The sequence below is a fragment of the Carlito syrichta genome, unplaced genomic scaffold (assembly GCF_000164805.1).
Source record: "Carlito syrichta isolate Samal-C Ts95f unplaced genomic scaffold, Tarsius_syrichta-2.0.1 Scaffold315163, whole genome shotgun sequence".
NCBI classification, from domain to species: Eukaryota; Metazoa; Chordata; class Mammalia; order Primates; family Tarsiidae; genus Carlito; species Carlito syrichta.
This window is the reverse complement of record NW_007259259.1, coordinates 152,591-168,083: the sequence shown is the minus strand read 5'-3', so window position 1 is coordinate 168,083 and position 15,493 is coordinate 152,591. Positions and strand designations below refer to the sequence as shown.

Genomic DNA, 15,493 nt, shown 5'->3' with positions numbered 1-15,493 from the left:
AAGGAAAGCAGAACTTTGTGTCTCCCAGGACCTGGCATACTGGGAAGCAGCTGTCAGTGATGACTCTGTGTGACCCCTGTGGGCCTCCAGACCTCAAGCACTGTACCCCAACACAGTGGGTTTAGGCCATCAAGCCCGGGACTGCGCTGCCCGGGGTGACTCAGTCACAGTCAGTTCTGGGGGCTCTACGCCGAGCACAACACCCATCCTAGAGTGCTTCAGTCCAGCACCGGACACCCTGCACAGCCGCTTCTTCCTCTCTACTTCTGAAAGGGACACCCTGGAGTCTTTTCCCCAAGTGCCTCTCAGTCTCCATCTTATGAAGCTGCTCTATGACTTACTGTCACCATGTCCCTCCCATCTTCAGCGACAGAGCTGGCCTAGGGGAAGGGCAGGCACACAGGTGCTGTGCAATCCTGCATCCCTGGGTCAGCCTGCGGCCTCCAAGCAGTGTCACTGCCTCTGAGGGCTCTCACCTCCACACCTCAGGGATCACCTATGGGTTCCAAGGAATGTTACCACCTCTGAGAGATGTTACCTCCAGTACCCTAGGGATCTCCTACAGTTTCCAAGGAATGCCACTGCCTCTGAGAGATGTCACCTCCACACCCCAGGGATTGTCTATGGATTCCAAGAAGTGTCACCACCCTGACAGATGTCACCTCCAGCACCCCAGGGATCGCCTATGAATTCCAAAGAGTGTCACCACCTCTGAGGGCTCTCACCTCCACACCCCAAGGATTGCCTATGGATTCCAAGGAATGTCACCACCTCTGACAGATGTCACCCAGGGATCGCCTATGGGTTCCAAGGAATGTCACCACCTCTGAGAGATGTTACCTCCAGCACCCTAGGGATCTCCTACAGTTTCTAAGGAATGCCACTGCCTCTGAGAGATGTCACCTCCACACCCCAGGGATTGTCTATGGATTCCAAAGAATGTCAAAGCCTCAGATCTCCTGCCTCTGCTCACTCCACAGTCCTAGCGTAAAACAGTTCTGTCACTTCAGTGTCAAGACCCCTCACAATCCACTGCCTCTGCACCTAAGCTCGCTGCCTTCAGGGGCACAAGCAACAGCTCTAGGGCACATACTGCTCCCTGCATTCACAGAAATGCCTCCCCTGGAGCCTTCTAATCAGCTTGGCCTTGGACCACTGGCAGCTGGTTAGCAATGCAGAGTCTCAAGCCCAGCCTGGACCCATGGGATAGGAATTCGTATTTTTCAAGATCAGCAGGAGATCCTGAGCATTTTAAGGTCTGACCCTAGTACTGTCCCCCAAATTCAACAATTCCAGAAACTGAAGCGGCTCTGGGAGGAAGCACTGAGGTGCACGAGGATGTGCCAACAGCCTCTTTCTCCAAAGAAAAGTCAGGGATCCACATGGGGGCGGATCCCAAGTGCCAAGGAAAGAGCATCTCTCCCATAATGGAACCATGACAGCCTCTGGGCAGAGCGAGGAGGACACCATCAAGGGACAGAGACATAGCCAGGCATGGTGGCTCATGCCTGTAATCCTAGCACTTTGGGAGGCAGAGGAAGAGGATTACCTGAGCTCAGGGGTTCGAGACCAGCCTGGGCAACTTGGCGAGACCTCGTCTCTACAATAAATAAAAAAAGTAGCTGGGCATTGGCAGTGCATGCCTATAGTTCCGGCTACTTGGAAGGTTGAGGCGGAAGGATCACCGGAGCCAGCAGGTCGACAATGGAGTGCTGTGAGCATGCCACTGCACTCCAGCCTGGGCAACAGAGTGAGACTCCAACTCAAAAAGGAAAAAAAAAAGGACAGAGACACTCCTCCCTAGTCTCGTCTCAGGACTGAGAACACAGGTGTAGCCCCCTCTAGGGACACAGGAATACAAAACCACTGCATTAGAGGAGGCCTCTGGAACAACCCCACAGCAAGATCCTCCTTCTACCTCTGCCTGGCTCTCAGGCCTCTATGTGCATCTGGGAAAAATGGCATTACTGACCACTGGGCAGGACCAGGGCATGGAACCACCAGCCTCCCCTTCCCAGGACTTAGCAGGTTCCTGACCCTAGAGCCCAGAAAAGCTACCAGATCAGGTACATATATATTTGAAGGGCCATCCACCCTCAGCTCTGTCCTTCCTGGCGTGAAGGAGCACCAGGTGACCTAAACACGCAATTTGCCTGGGCTTTTGGACTTGTCTTAGAACATTACTCAGAAAGTCACCTTGGGCAATTTGACTCAGTTTCCTCCTTGAAGATGCAGGGTTAACATTGTGATTATCAGCTTGAGATTTGGAGTCAGAAGGCCAGGGTTCAAATCCTGGCTCTGCCCCTACTGAGTGTGTGGAGTTTGGCAACCTTCCTTCACTTGTTCATGCTTTAGTCTCCCTGTCGGTAAAATGGGGTCACAGACCCTTCCTCATGGATTATCACAAGGATTATGATGATAAAAATGAGTTATTACCTGCAGAGAGCTTAGAACAGTGGCCAGCACGTGAGTGCTTTGAGTGTCAGTGCTAAGTAACTACACCCTAAGGAATGAGGAGACCAAAGAGCCAGTCTAGGCAGAAGCACTGCCTGGCCCAGGGGACACCCTTGCAGACACTGGCTCTCATGCTCTTTACTCACAGGGCCGGGCTTTCTTTTCTTTTCTTTTGAGTAGGGGTCTCACTCTGTCGCCCAGGCTGGAGTGCAACGGCACGCTTATGGCCACTGCAGTTTCGACCTGCTAGGCTCAGGCAATTCTTCCACCTCAGCCTTCCAAGTAGCTGGAACTACAGGAGCATGCCACTACGTCCAGCTGGTTTTTTTTAATTTATTGTAGAGATGAGGTTTCACCAAGTTGCCCAGGTTGGTCTCAAACCCCTGAACTCAGGCAATCCTCTCACCTCAGCCTCCCAAAGTGCTGGGATCAGGCATGAGCCACTGTGCCCAGACAGTTTTCTTTTCTAAATCTACATTAGACCCCTTTGAGCACACACCCCAAGCCCACAGGGCTGCGAGTTTGGGGCTGGTTTTCTTCCTCTTGTGCTGAGAGCTGACACGGTTCACAACTCCCCAGAGGGACCCCACAGCCCTGGATCTACACAAGATAGAGGCCAAGGACTCAGCGGTCAATGGGAGCCCAGCCTCTGTGGGAGAGGCAAGCAGGGGACCCAGGGCCCTCACCAGAAGAAGGAGTTCCCCGACTCAGAACTGTCATCGCCCTGCTTCTGTGTCCGGACAGTCAGGTCAAAGCGAGCACCATCGTTGGGCCACGAGAAGTAGAACACGCCGGAGCTGAGGATCTTCTTCAGGGCTGCGAGGCGGTCCTCCTCCCTGGCCTCCTCCTGAAGAGGGTAGAAATCGGTGGCGGTGATCTTGTAGATTTCGGCATCTGGAATCCTGCCCACAGATGTGCAGCCTGTCACCAACACCAGGAAGCTCAGGGAGGTGCCGCCTGGAAGGGAAATCAGACATGAGAGCTGAAGGTCATTGTGGGCAGATGCCCAGCACAGAGCAGGGTGGAGCAGAGTGAGGCCATCTCTACCCTAGCCAGGAAGTGCCGTCCTGCGGGTCCTGCCCTCCAGACACCTCCAAACTTGATGGCTCAAGTCAGCCCTGTCACCTAAGCCTAAGGTGATGCTTCTCAAAGTGTGGGTCCCAGGCCAGCAGCCTCAGTATCCCTGGGAAAGTAAGAAATGCAGATTCTCGGCCATTCAGCTGTCTGGGGGTGGGACAGCAATCTCTGACTTTTTTTAGAGGAAGGGTCTTGCTCTGTCTCCCAGGATGGAGTGCAGTGGTGAAATTATGGCTCACTGCAGTCTTGAACTCCTGAGCTCAGGGGATCCTCTTGTCTCAGTCTCCCAAGTAGCTGGGACTACAGATGTGCACCATCACACCTGGCTAATTTTTTTTTTCAAAGATGGGGGCTTGCTCTATTGCCCAGGCTGGTCTCCAATTCCTGGCCTCAAGCGATCTTCCTGTCTTGGCCTCCCAAAGTGCTGAGATTGCAGGCATGAGCCACTGTGCCCAGCCTGACGCCTGCTTTTAAAAAGCCCTCTAGGTGAGTTTGATGCCCACCCGGAGTCTGAGAATTACTGGCCTGAAGGCTTTCCAGACCCAGCTCTCTCCCCATCTCTGTCCTCCGCCACTGCCTTGACTCAGAACCCCTGGCCTAAGTCTGTCCTTCCAGTTCTGTCACAGGAGTGGCCTTCCCGAACACATCTGATCACAGCCCTCCCCTGCCTACAACCCTCTGTGGCTCTCACTCCCCAGAGGACTGAGCCGGAAGATCCCCCCAGACCCTCCTGCTCCACAGTCCGACCACCTCCTGTCCCTGTCCACACATGGACGGACACTCCCAGGCCAGCTGCCCTCACAGGCTGGCCATCCTCCAGCTCCTCCAATGTGCCATACGTCCCTGCACCCTGGGGTTTAGTCCAAGACATTCCCCTGCCAGGGATGCCCACCGCCATCTGCCCAGCAAGGCCGCCATGACCCCTTCCCCATATACCTCCCGCCTCTCCTGCTCCCCAGTCCTGTGGGCTTGGGGCCCAGCATCCACCTTCGGGAACAACACAAGCCGCCCCAAATGCTCCGTCTTGCCCATTCTGCCTCTGCCCTCCCCCCTCGCCAGCAGAACTCTTCATCCTCCTAGGCCAATTTGGCAGCGCCTCCTCCAAGAAGCCTTCTTCACTCTCCTGAGTTACAGTTAGCTGCCCTTTCCATGTACCCATAGCATCCGCATCAGCGCTTGTTACACACACAGCTCGTAACCTCCCTCTCCATCCGTGTCCCCCCAGATGTGGCTTCCTCGGGGGCAGGACTCTATTTCTTTGTTATCTCCCAGCAGCACACACAGCCAGAGTTTGATGATTGCTTCCCAAATAAATTCCTTCGAAGCGCTACCCATACAGTCTTTGACCCTGTGCCAGGTCCTCTCTGGAGCCCTGTCACTCTGAGCCTGACGGTTTTCTGTTCTGAGTCCCCCCACCCTATGCAGGTGTGTCACAGCACGCTGCGTGGGCCAGGGGTGCCTGGCAGTGCTGCCCTGTTCTCAGGACAGGGCCTATGAGGTAACTGGGATGGAAAACTGGCCTCAAGGAGTTGGTGTGGCTTCGGTCCCAAGGACACTTCTCTTTTGCTGAGACAGGCCGAGAATGGTCAGCAGCTGCCATCCAGAGGTAGTTCTGAGCTATCAGTCTCCTCGCTCTGAGAAAAGACCCCAAAACAGCCAATTCCACCGCTCACCCCTTCCCCGATGTCCTCGTCACATTTCATAGGAAGAAGGAGCAGCTGAGGCAGGTCAGGCCTGGTTTGTATTAAAGTGTGGTCGTTTCACAAGTGGCCCAGGACCCCACATGCCCACCAATGCACCCACAGGAAGCCCCTCAACACACCACAAGCGTAAAGAGAGTCATGGTGCGAGCAGTGGCAGTTGGGGCTGAGCTTCCCGGGTGGGACGGGAGGGCTGTTAAGTGGCCGGCAGCCTCTGATCGCACCGCAGATGTGCACGCTCTGTGGCCTTGGCTAGAGCAGCACCTAGCACCTGTCTGCCTCCTCCAAGGCACCCCGCACAGGGCAAAGCGGGGTTTAGCCAAGGGGTCCTGGGAAAGGCGGGAGGATGGGCCCTGGGGCTTGGGCAGAGAGCGGGATTGCGAAGAGGTGTGGGGGGTGTTGCTGGACGTCGCTCTATCTGGGCCACTAAGGTGAACTCTAGCAGCCTCTGGGGGTCCTGAGTGCCTGGCGAGAGTTCTAGGGGGGCTTTGAAGGCATTCCCTGGGCAGGGTGTGGCCGGGAGGGAACTGGGGATTTTAGGAAAGGCTCTGAATGTGAAGAGAAGAGAGGCAGCAGCCACCAGAGCACGGGGGTTCCTGGGTCCACGGACGAGGGGCTCAGGGCAGGCACAGGAGAGTGAGGAAAGCTGGCAGCTGGTGAGCGCGTTAGAGCCAGGTGCTTTCATAACAGCTCATGCTTATGACGGCCAGGCATGGCCCCACCCCCAGAGGGAGGCGCCATTATTATACCCATTTCCCAGGGAGGGAAACAGAGGCCTGGAGAGGTTGAGTAGCCTGCCCAAGGTGACAGTAGGAGAGCTAGGATGCAGACACCACCCAGGGAGGTTGCTCAAGCCAAGTCTGGCTCTGGATCTGGTGTTCGTAACTATCTCCCTGCAGACAGCGTCGCCACCTGCCTAGCAAAGCTGCTCTCACAGGGCCACAATCGCCATTTTACACACGAGGGACAGTCCCTCAGGGAAACTGAATCACCTGTCTAGGCACGTGGCTAGTCTGTGTTGGAGCCAAGAGGCCAACATGGGTTTCATCTTAAGCCCATGCTCCGTCTAGCCCCAAAGTCTAGCAGGTTCCAATCAGGTTGGCTTGCTGTACTTTAAGAGTGTGGTGGACCCATATTCTCGCTCTGAGGTCACGGCATTAGGTGTGACCTCTGGGAAGTGATTAAGTCATGACACTGGAGTCCTCATGAGCGAAGGGTTATGAATTCGTGCCCTAAAGAGACCCCGGGCTGGGCATGGTGGCTCTTGCCTGTAATCCCAGCACTTTGGGAGGCCGAGGTGGGAGGATCGTTTGAGGTTAGGAGTTTAAGACCAGCCTGAGCGATATTGTGAGACTCATCTCTACAAACAAAAAACATAGCTGAGCATGGTAGTGTGCGCCTGTAGTCCCAGCTACTTGGGAGGCTGAGGTGGTAGGGTCGTTTGAACCCAGGAGTCTGAGGTTGCAGTAAGTCATGATTGTACCCCTGCACTCCAGCCTGGGTGGCAGAGTGAGACTCTGCCCCTAGAAAAAAACAGGGAGACCCCAGAGAGCTACCTCACCTCTTCCATCACCTGAGAACACAGAGAAAATGTACCATCAATGAACCAAGAGGCTGCCCTCACCAGACACCGAATCTCCTGGTGCCCTGATCCCATTGCAGCCTCCAGAACTGTGAGAAATACATTTCTGTTGGGTATCAGCCACCCAGTCCTGATACCTTGCCATAGCAGCCAGAATGGACTAAGCCAGCCGTCCCTGCTCACTTTAAAACAGACACCAAACATTTTCCTCATTAGTTGAAATGGTTGTAAATCACATGTTTAGCACATTCTAAACGTTGACACGTAAAAATAAAACTGCCACAGCCTCATTCCTGGCATCCAGTACAACCTACACAGTGATTTGATCCACACCAGCATCTATTATTTACAGGACTACACAAACAAGTCCTGCTTTAACAGACGGAAGTTCACTCATATTCCCACCTGCTTCCGCCACAGAACTGCATCTTAAGGTGGCCTATTTGTACTGCCGGGTGGTGCATTGGTCACCCTATCACACTGGGCAGCCGTTTGCTCCTAAACTCCTGGTGTTTAGAAAGCATTTCTTCTGGTTTGAGTTATCATTGCAAAGACACACAATGGGCCAAACGATGTAAACAACACAACGCAAATAAAGCCTTTTGACAAATAACCCTCTAACATTAAATGTCAGAATACACTGGAAAGGGGTCTCTGACTGAGATGAATAAGTAGCATTGGAGGAGTGGACGTGGCTTCTGCTCCAATTCTACACCCGGTGTTTTGTTTTGTAGATGCAGACCTGTGTACATTATTACATAGATGGGACTAGAAAGTGCTTCGTTCTAGAAATGGCACACAGGTGTCTTCAGAGACATTCTGTGTTAGTGCTAAAAAAGAAAATACAATGATCTGTGACAGAATCACTCCTAATGTTGTCACTGACACACCAACAACGTGACCCTTCAATTTGGCGGAAGGCAGACAATCACGTATCACGTAACTTACAAACACATTTGCTGCCTAGCCTTGACATGACTTGTTTCAACACAGTTGATGACATGTCTTTGTTTTTTTTGAGTTGGAGTCTCATTCTGTTGCCCAGACTGGAGTGCAGTGGCACACTCAAAGCCACCACAGCCTCGACCTTCTGGGCTTAGGCGATCCTTCCACCTCAGTCTTCCAAGTGGCTGGAACCACAGGCACGTGCCACCATACCCGGCTAATTTTTTAATTTACTGTAGAGATAAGGTCTCGCCAAGTTGCCCAGGCTGGTCTCAAACTACTGGGCTCAGGCAATACTCTCTCCTCTGCCTCCCCAAAGTGCCTGGATTATAGGTGTGAACCACCACGCCCAGCTAGTTGATGACATCTTGAACTGTCCCTTTGCTTGTCCTCCTAGAGGGAGCTACTTCCTGAGCAATGCACACGGTAAGCTTCCGGAAGGCAGAGGCTTGCTTTCTGCCCTAATTGGCAAGGATGACAATACAGGGATAGTAGGAACAAACGAATGAGGAAATCACCCTCTATGACAGGTGCTTGTGGACAAGGAGGGGCTGGAAGCTGCTTTCTTTAGAAATACTCATGCCTCACCAGGCACGGTGACGCTTGCTTATAATCCCAGCACTTTGGGAGGCTGAGGTGAGAGAATTGCTTGAACCCAGAAGTTCGAGATCAGCCTGGGCAACAAAGTGAGACTTGACTCTACAAAAAAAAAAAAATTAAAGAAAATTAGCCAGGCATGGTGGCACATGCCTATACCCCCCAGCTACTTGGGAGGCTGAGGCAGAAGGATTGCCTGAGCACAGGAGGCTGAGGTTGTGATAAGCAGTGATCATGCCACTGCACGCCAGCCTCAGCAACAGAGTGGTGAGCGCCTGTAGTCCCAGCTCCTCGGGAGGCTGAGGTGGAAGGATCACCTGAGCCCAGGAAGTTAAGGATGCAGTGAGTCGTGCCGGTGCAGCTGTGCTCCAGTCTAAGTGACAGTGAGACCCAGACTCAAAAAAAAAAGGGTTAAGATAGTGAATCCCAAACTGGGCACAGTGGCTCACGCCTGTAATCTCAGCATTTTGGGAGTGAGGAGAGAGGATTGCCAGAGCTCACAGGTTCGAGACCAGCCTAGGCAATATGGTGAGACCTTATCTCCACAATAAATAAAAAAATTAGCCAGGTGTGATGGCACACACCTGTAGTTCCAACTGTTTGAAAGGCTGAGGTGGAAGGATTGCCAGAGCCCATCAGGTTGAAGTTGCAGTGGCCAGAAGTGTGCCACTGCACTCCAGCCTGGGTGAAAGAGTGAAACTCCAACTCAAAAAAAAAAGAGTGACTCTCATGTTACATGTATTTTACCATAATCAAAACAAAACCTCAATATCAACTTAGAAACTCTTGCTCCCAGCAGGGCTGCCTTTAAACCCAACTCCAAGTCAAAGCTGCTAATACCCTTGTCCCTGCAGTACCAGGGTCCGTGTCTCCACATGCAGTGGCCATGTGTCCTCAGGCCGTGAGGGGCTGGCTGCTGGGATCCTGATGTGTCGACAAACGAGTACAATGCACTGGGTATCAGGACGGTGCTGGGTGCATTTCCCTGTGTGGGCTCAGCCTGGGCACCCCTCCAAGCCAGGTCCCCACCCATCCCAACCAGGGCTGTCTCTTGTCTGTCCTGCTCACAGACACACTCACTTTTCAAGCTCCAAAGGACTCAGAGTCTAGGCTGTCCCCGCCCCCTGTGACGTGGGGACCTTCAGCCAGATGACTCCTGAGGCTGCCCCATGCCCACAGGCTGAGAATGCCGAACCCCATGCACCCACACATGGGGGTCCCTCTCCCTTCCTGCCCCTCTAGAATGCAAAAGCGGCATGCGCAGCGATGCTGGTGCGGTGTATATAGCTCACAGGCACCCGTGGGACTCATCTCTCCCCAACCACACTGATAGCCTGGAATCAGCCATGGTGGGTGTGTTTACATCATGGAAATTGGCAAACATCCCAAATAAGAACTTCCCCCAGAGATGGGTGCCAAATATGTACCAGCCTGCCACTGGGCATGAGTATTAAAATAAATTATTCTTTTTTTTTTTTTTTGAGTTGGAGTCTCACTCTGTCACCCAGACTGGAGTGCAGTGGCCGCTCCCGGCCACCACAGCCTCGATCTACTGGGCTCCGGTGATCCTTCCACCTCAGCCTTTCAAGTAGCTGGAACTACAGGCGCGCACTACCACACCCGGCTAATTTTTTATTTATTGTAGAGATGAGGTCTCACCAAGTTGCCCAGGCGGGTCTTGAACCCGCGGGCTCAGGCAATCCACTCACCTCAGCCTCCCAAGGTACGGGATTACAGGCTGAGCCACTGAGCCCGACTAAAATAAATTATTCGAACAGGCCAGGTGTGGTGGCTCACGCCTGTAATCCCAGCACTTTGAGAAGCCGAGGCTAGAGGACTGCCTGAGCCCAGGAGTTCGTGACCAGCCTGGGCAACATGGCAAGATCTCATCTCTACAAGAAATTAAAAAATTAGCTGAGTGTGGTGGTGTGTGCCTGTGGTTCCAGCTACTTGGGAGGCTGAGGTGGAAGGATCGCCTGAGCCCAGCAGGCTAAAGCTGCGGTAGTGGTGATTGTGCCAATGTACTCCAGCCTGGGGGACAGAGTAAGACTCCAACTCAAAAAAAAATTATTCTAACACAAAACCTAGTCCATTTCAAGACTTGCTAGAGAACATTGCATCTCAAAAGACTGATGACACCAACTCCTCTTTGGAGAATTTTCTTTCTTTCTTTTTTAGACTCAGAGTCTTGCTCTGTCATCCAAGCTAGAGTGCAGTAGGGCAATCATAGCTCGCTATAACCTCGAACTCCTGGGCTCAAACGATCCTCCTGCCTTAGCCTCCTGAGTAGCTAAAGACTACAGCTGTGCCACCACACCTGGCTGATTTTTAAAAATTTTTTTAGTAGAGACAGCGTTCTTGTTATGTTTCCTGGACTGATCTTGAAATCCCAACCTCAAGTGATCCTGCCTACCTTGGCCTCCCAAAGGGCTGGGACTACCAGTGTGAGCCACCACACCAGGCCATCTTCAGAGAATTTTCATTCCGAAATGACTGCCCATGAAGTCAGCCCTCTGTCAACCTGCACTGAGTAGCCACCCACCCGGAGTCCACACCCCTGAAGCCACGCAGGCTGGCCCTTCACCTCACCCTAGTCCTCTCAAAGGGACCCCTCTGCAGGCCAGCCCCTGTCACTCAGCACCACTTGGCCACTCAGCACCTCAGCGACCAAGGAATGAGACACCAGGACTTCTCGGTGTAGAGGTGGTGAGTGCAGGGTCCCCTCCATCAGCTACAGGACCGTCAGTGTCCCTAGGTCACACGCTAACAAACTGCTATGGCCAGCATGACTGGCCTTGGTGGAGTACTCCATATTTTCCAAGGCTACCACGTTAACCCCCTCATGTGGATCTCTTAAGAACTATATAAGTTAGAGATGAGGCAATTTTCCTGTTTTACAGATGGGAATGCAGCCTTGGAAAGACTGAATGCAGAAGATCAGTTGTGAAGTTGGAACTAGCAACTAGCATCCAGGAGGGTTGTCATGCACAGCTTCACATGTTGTGTACTGCCCAACTCCAGAAGACACAATTCATTATAGCCTGGGACTTGAATAAAGTCCTTTGAGGCTATGAACAGACAGGCCTGGAGAGCAGAGTTAAATCCCTAGGATCATTGTGATAAATTATTTTTTTCTGCTACACTCTCACTTTGTATGCTTTGTATTGTATATTCTTCAGGAAGCTCGACCCCCTGGCTTATCACACGGGCTCCAACCCCTTCCTGCTGGCATTTCAGGGAGGCAGGAGGACTTTGGGTCCTCCACAAAACCCTGGGAACCTGGAATAGAGCTTTTATGCAATTTCTGTGCACATTTCTTCATTTCTAATGTAAAAAGTCATTTTCATTTAGGTAGACTGAAATTCGTCCCAAATTGAAGACAAAACTTGTCCCACATTAAGGGCCCGAGGGGAAGCCTCTTTCTTTCTACAGAGACTCTCAGCTAAAAAAAATCAAAAGGGAGGCCCAAGGGAAAGCCCACTCCTGACCTAGCTGGTCTCCTTGGTGGAAAATGGTTACGATGAGGTTGGGTGCGATGGTTCACACTGAAACCCCAGTACTTTGGGAGGCTGAGGGGAGAGGACTGCTTGAGCCCAGGAGTTTGAGACTAGCCTGGCAACATGGTGAGAACTCATCTCTACGATAAATAAAAAAGTTAGCCAGGTAAGGTGGTGCATGCCTGTCATCGCAGCTACTCGGGAGGTTGAGGTGGAAGAATCACCTGAGCCCAGCAGATCATGGTAACTAAAAGTCAGAGTTCTACAAGTGGGAGCCCTGTGGTTGGAGTCCCACTCTCTGTGCCAACACCCTCAAGGGGACAGACACAAGAGGAAACATTCAGCTCCAGCCAGGGACTCACAGTCAGAAAGGAAGATCGGTGAGTCCTGACCCTCCGGAAGTTACTCACCCTCACCAGCTCAGAGGGACTTCCCGCCTGCCCTGGGGGTGCCTCCAGCAGGTTGGTCAGGGCTGGGGCCTTAGGGAACATCAGAATGGGGGCGAGAACAACGAGTATCCGAGCTCCACGATGAGCCAGGGAGCCGGCTTCCTGAGACATGCACAGTTCAAAGCATAGACAGTGAGAGTGTAGCAGAAAAGTAAGAATTTACCTCAACGGTTACAGGGATTTAACTGCTCTAACTGGAGCTCTCAGGGCCTCTGAGTTTCATAGTCTCAAGGGACTGTATTCAAATCCCAGACTACAATGAACTGTGCCAGCTGGAGTTGCCCAGTCCAAAGCTGTATACCTGTCTCTTGTGGCCCCCCCAGAACCCTACCTCACTCGTGGGATACGGGGGGCACAGAAGGGAGGGAGAAGGGCCTGGTCTAGGGCAGTCCTAAGAGCTGGCCATCCCCTCCACTCTTTCTGCCCCAGAAGACAGACCCTGTGGATGCCCACCCTGGCCCCTTAGCCAGGAACCCCGCAGAGACCCCTGGCTCACTCTGACAGGCATTTCCTTGGGGGCTGCTACACTTCCCAGGAAGGACCCATTCCCCAGAGCTGATCTTAGAGCACAGCTCAGGAAAAACGCCTTTCCCCAGGAGGGGGACGACACGGCTCTTCCTGGTCTCCGTGTTCCCGGCCACACGCCCCTTTTGCAAGGGAGAGCAGCCTGGTGGGCCAGATAGTCCTGCTGTCACAAGGTATGAGTTTAAGGTCCAGGTCACCAGTTGAGAACAGTGTGACCTTGGGCCAGCTACTGGACCTCACTGAGCCCCAGTCCCCGTCAGATGCAAAAGGCACCATTCATCTGTGTAGCAAACACAGCTGCTGAACGGCAAGATGCCAGGACTGCGACACACCCTGAGGGCCTAGACGTCACAGCATGAACACAAGTGTCAGAAGAGATCAAATGCAGCATCCCTTCTGCTTTGCAAAGCAGGATGACAACAGCACCTATCTGACTCAGTCGACCAAGGAGAACCCAGCACAGAGACAGCACCATGCAGGCATGGGCCACCGTCCTCACTGCCATCATGACGAGAGGCCCAGGAATTTTTGGTAACCCCAGGAAGATCAGTGCAGAGGGAAAATATTGCAGAAAGTCCCCACCAAGCAGCACACTTTCACGGAAAAGAGGTGGCTGGATTCAGGTTCGATTCCCAGCACCTTTTCACCTTGGGCAGGTTCCCTGAACCCTCTGAGCCTGTTCCCTTTACTGTAAATGGGGACAAAGACACATGATCATAGTGGCCTATTTTTAGGATTAAGTGAGCTAACGTATGTCTAGCCCTTGGCTCAAAACAGACAATTCATAAATGCACATTGTCATATGGGTACCGTGTGTTTCTCCTCAAGACTGTTTGGAAATGATCGATGTAATCATCACTGTTTAAGAAAACACATTCTACAACAGAAAAAGGAACGGCAGACGTAACAGTGCCTTTCTGTGGGCTTTAAACTCCCCAGTCTTTGAAAACAATTGGTAGGAAGGACACGCTCAGCCCAGGAAAGGCCCAATTTGGACGATTCACAACCATTCCCGTTTCGACCAGGGGGGAACGAAAACCGGAATGAGACCCTCCCCTGGCCCTGGCCCCAGAAGTCACAGGAAAGCTCCACAGTGAGGTCACTGGCGGCACAGGATGGGCCGAGAGAGGAGGCTGCAGAACCGGAGGGCACCGGGAATCCCAAACTCTGGGAATAGCAGAGGTGACGCAGAGGTGGCCATGGCCGCCAACGACAGCCGGCAACCGGCTCAGACTGAGCAGGGATGCCCACTCCTCCCCGGAAGTTCTCTCTCCTTCAAGTGAGACCACACCGTCCCTGTGTGGAGATGACTTCTCTTCCTCTCCTTCACCTCACATCGAGGGTCTGGCAGGCAGACATCAGTGGCTTTTCTCTCCTGCTGACTGCCAGCCCACCCCCTGTCCCCAGGACCTGCCCTGGTCCCTGTCCTTGTCCATCCACCTCAGCCCACCTTCTAGAATATGACCAAAAAGCCACTGGGCAGAAGCCCCTAGCCAGACTTTGGAAACACAAACAGTGCTGGAGAGCATCCCTGGCATGGGGCTGGAAGCCACGCCCCCTGCACCTGCACAGACAGGTGACAACCAGGCTACACTCACCTTGGTCTCCCCCCCTGCATGAAGGAGCCGGTTCTGGGGCGTAAAGAAACATCTTAAGAGAGAAGTGCGGTGAAAATAGAATGCCCACACCCACAGCCTCTGCAAGGCACGCAAAGAAGGCTCTGTCCACCACAGGAGAGCCTGGCAGCCGCTCCCTCCGCCATCAGCTACTCACCAGACTTTAACCTGAGCTCCCCCAGGCAGCCGTAAGCATCCGCGAGCTTGCCATACAGTCCTTTAATGACTTCCTTTTCTTCCGGAGCTGGGGGAGAAGCACATCACAGAAGGCATCAGCGAGATCTCCTGCTCATTCCACTCATTCACACCCGGCTTGCCAATCTGGCTGTCCACCCACTCCCAGAAGAAAACACAGAGACAATAGCACAGCCCACAAACACAACGTGTGGAGGTTTGATGATTCGCAAATCACAGAGCTGCAAGGATTTAGACCTTCCCACGGACAGCTCGCTCTCTGGAAGCGCCCGCAGCTTCCTGGGGGTTGGAGGGAGGAGCGTGAGTCCCAGGATGGCCAGAGGTGCTGGGGTTCCGGTTTCCAGGTGATAGTAAGTGGCCCTCTGTCACCCTGCTGCGCAGTCCCTGTCCACAGGCTCAGAAACAGGAGTGAGTCATCGCCAGCCGTTTGTAAGGACCTTCCTTCCTAAGTGTGGCCCACTGGCAGCTTCATCCTGGTGGTGCCCACCTGCCCCCCGGGGACTGCTACCACTCCACAGAAACTGGGCAGAGGCGCCTGGGTGCCTCTGGGTGTGACGCATCCTAAAACAAGCTGCCTGCCTTGCCTGCTGGGTCGTCTGCAGTGCTCCTCAAAGCCCAAACCGAGGCACAACCTAGTTTAAAAACAAAACTGACGGGGGTAGGACCATCAGACGCAGGGAGCCCTGGCCTCTGTCACGATGCCCAAGCCCCTGTGGCGATGCCGGACCTTTGGACCGCAACTCAGAACCAGGTTTTAAACGCAAACAGAGCAAAATACAGAATCTTGAAAACATTAGGCTGTATGAAGAGAGGTAGCCACAAAAGATCTCATAAATATTCCTTTTATATGAAATAC

General features: G+C 53.1%; 1 protein-coding gene across 2 annotated transcripts in view; it reads right to left on the bottom strand.

Moving 5' to 3' along the window:
- Window positions 1-14,840, bottom strand: part of SYNJ2 (synaptojanin 2) — an 84,892-nt gene extending 70,052 nt beyond the window's left edge. For both annotated transcript variants that reach the window (XM_021706116.1, XM_021706117.1), the window contains exons 1-2: window positions 14,600-14,840; window positions 3,141-3,411 (exon numbers count right to left, since the gene is read on the bottom strand). The gene's annotated coding sequence lies outside the window, so the exon portion shown is untranslated. The remainder of the gene's footprint in view (window positions 1-3,140; window positions 3,412-14,599) is intronic.
- Window positions 14,841-15,493: the final 653 nt, after the last annotated feature.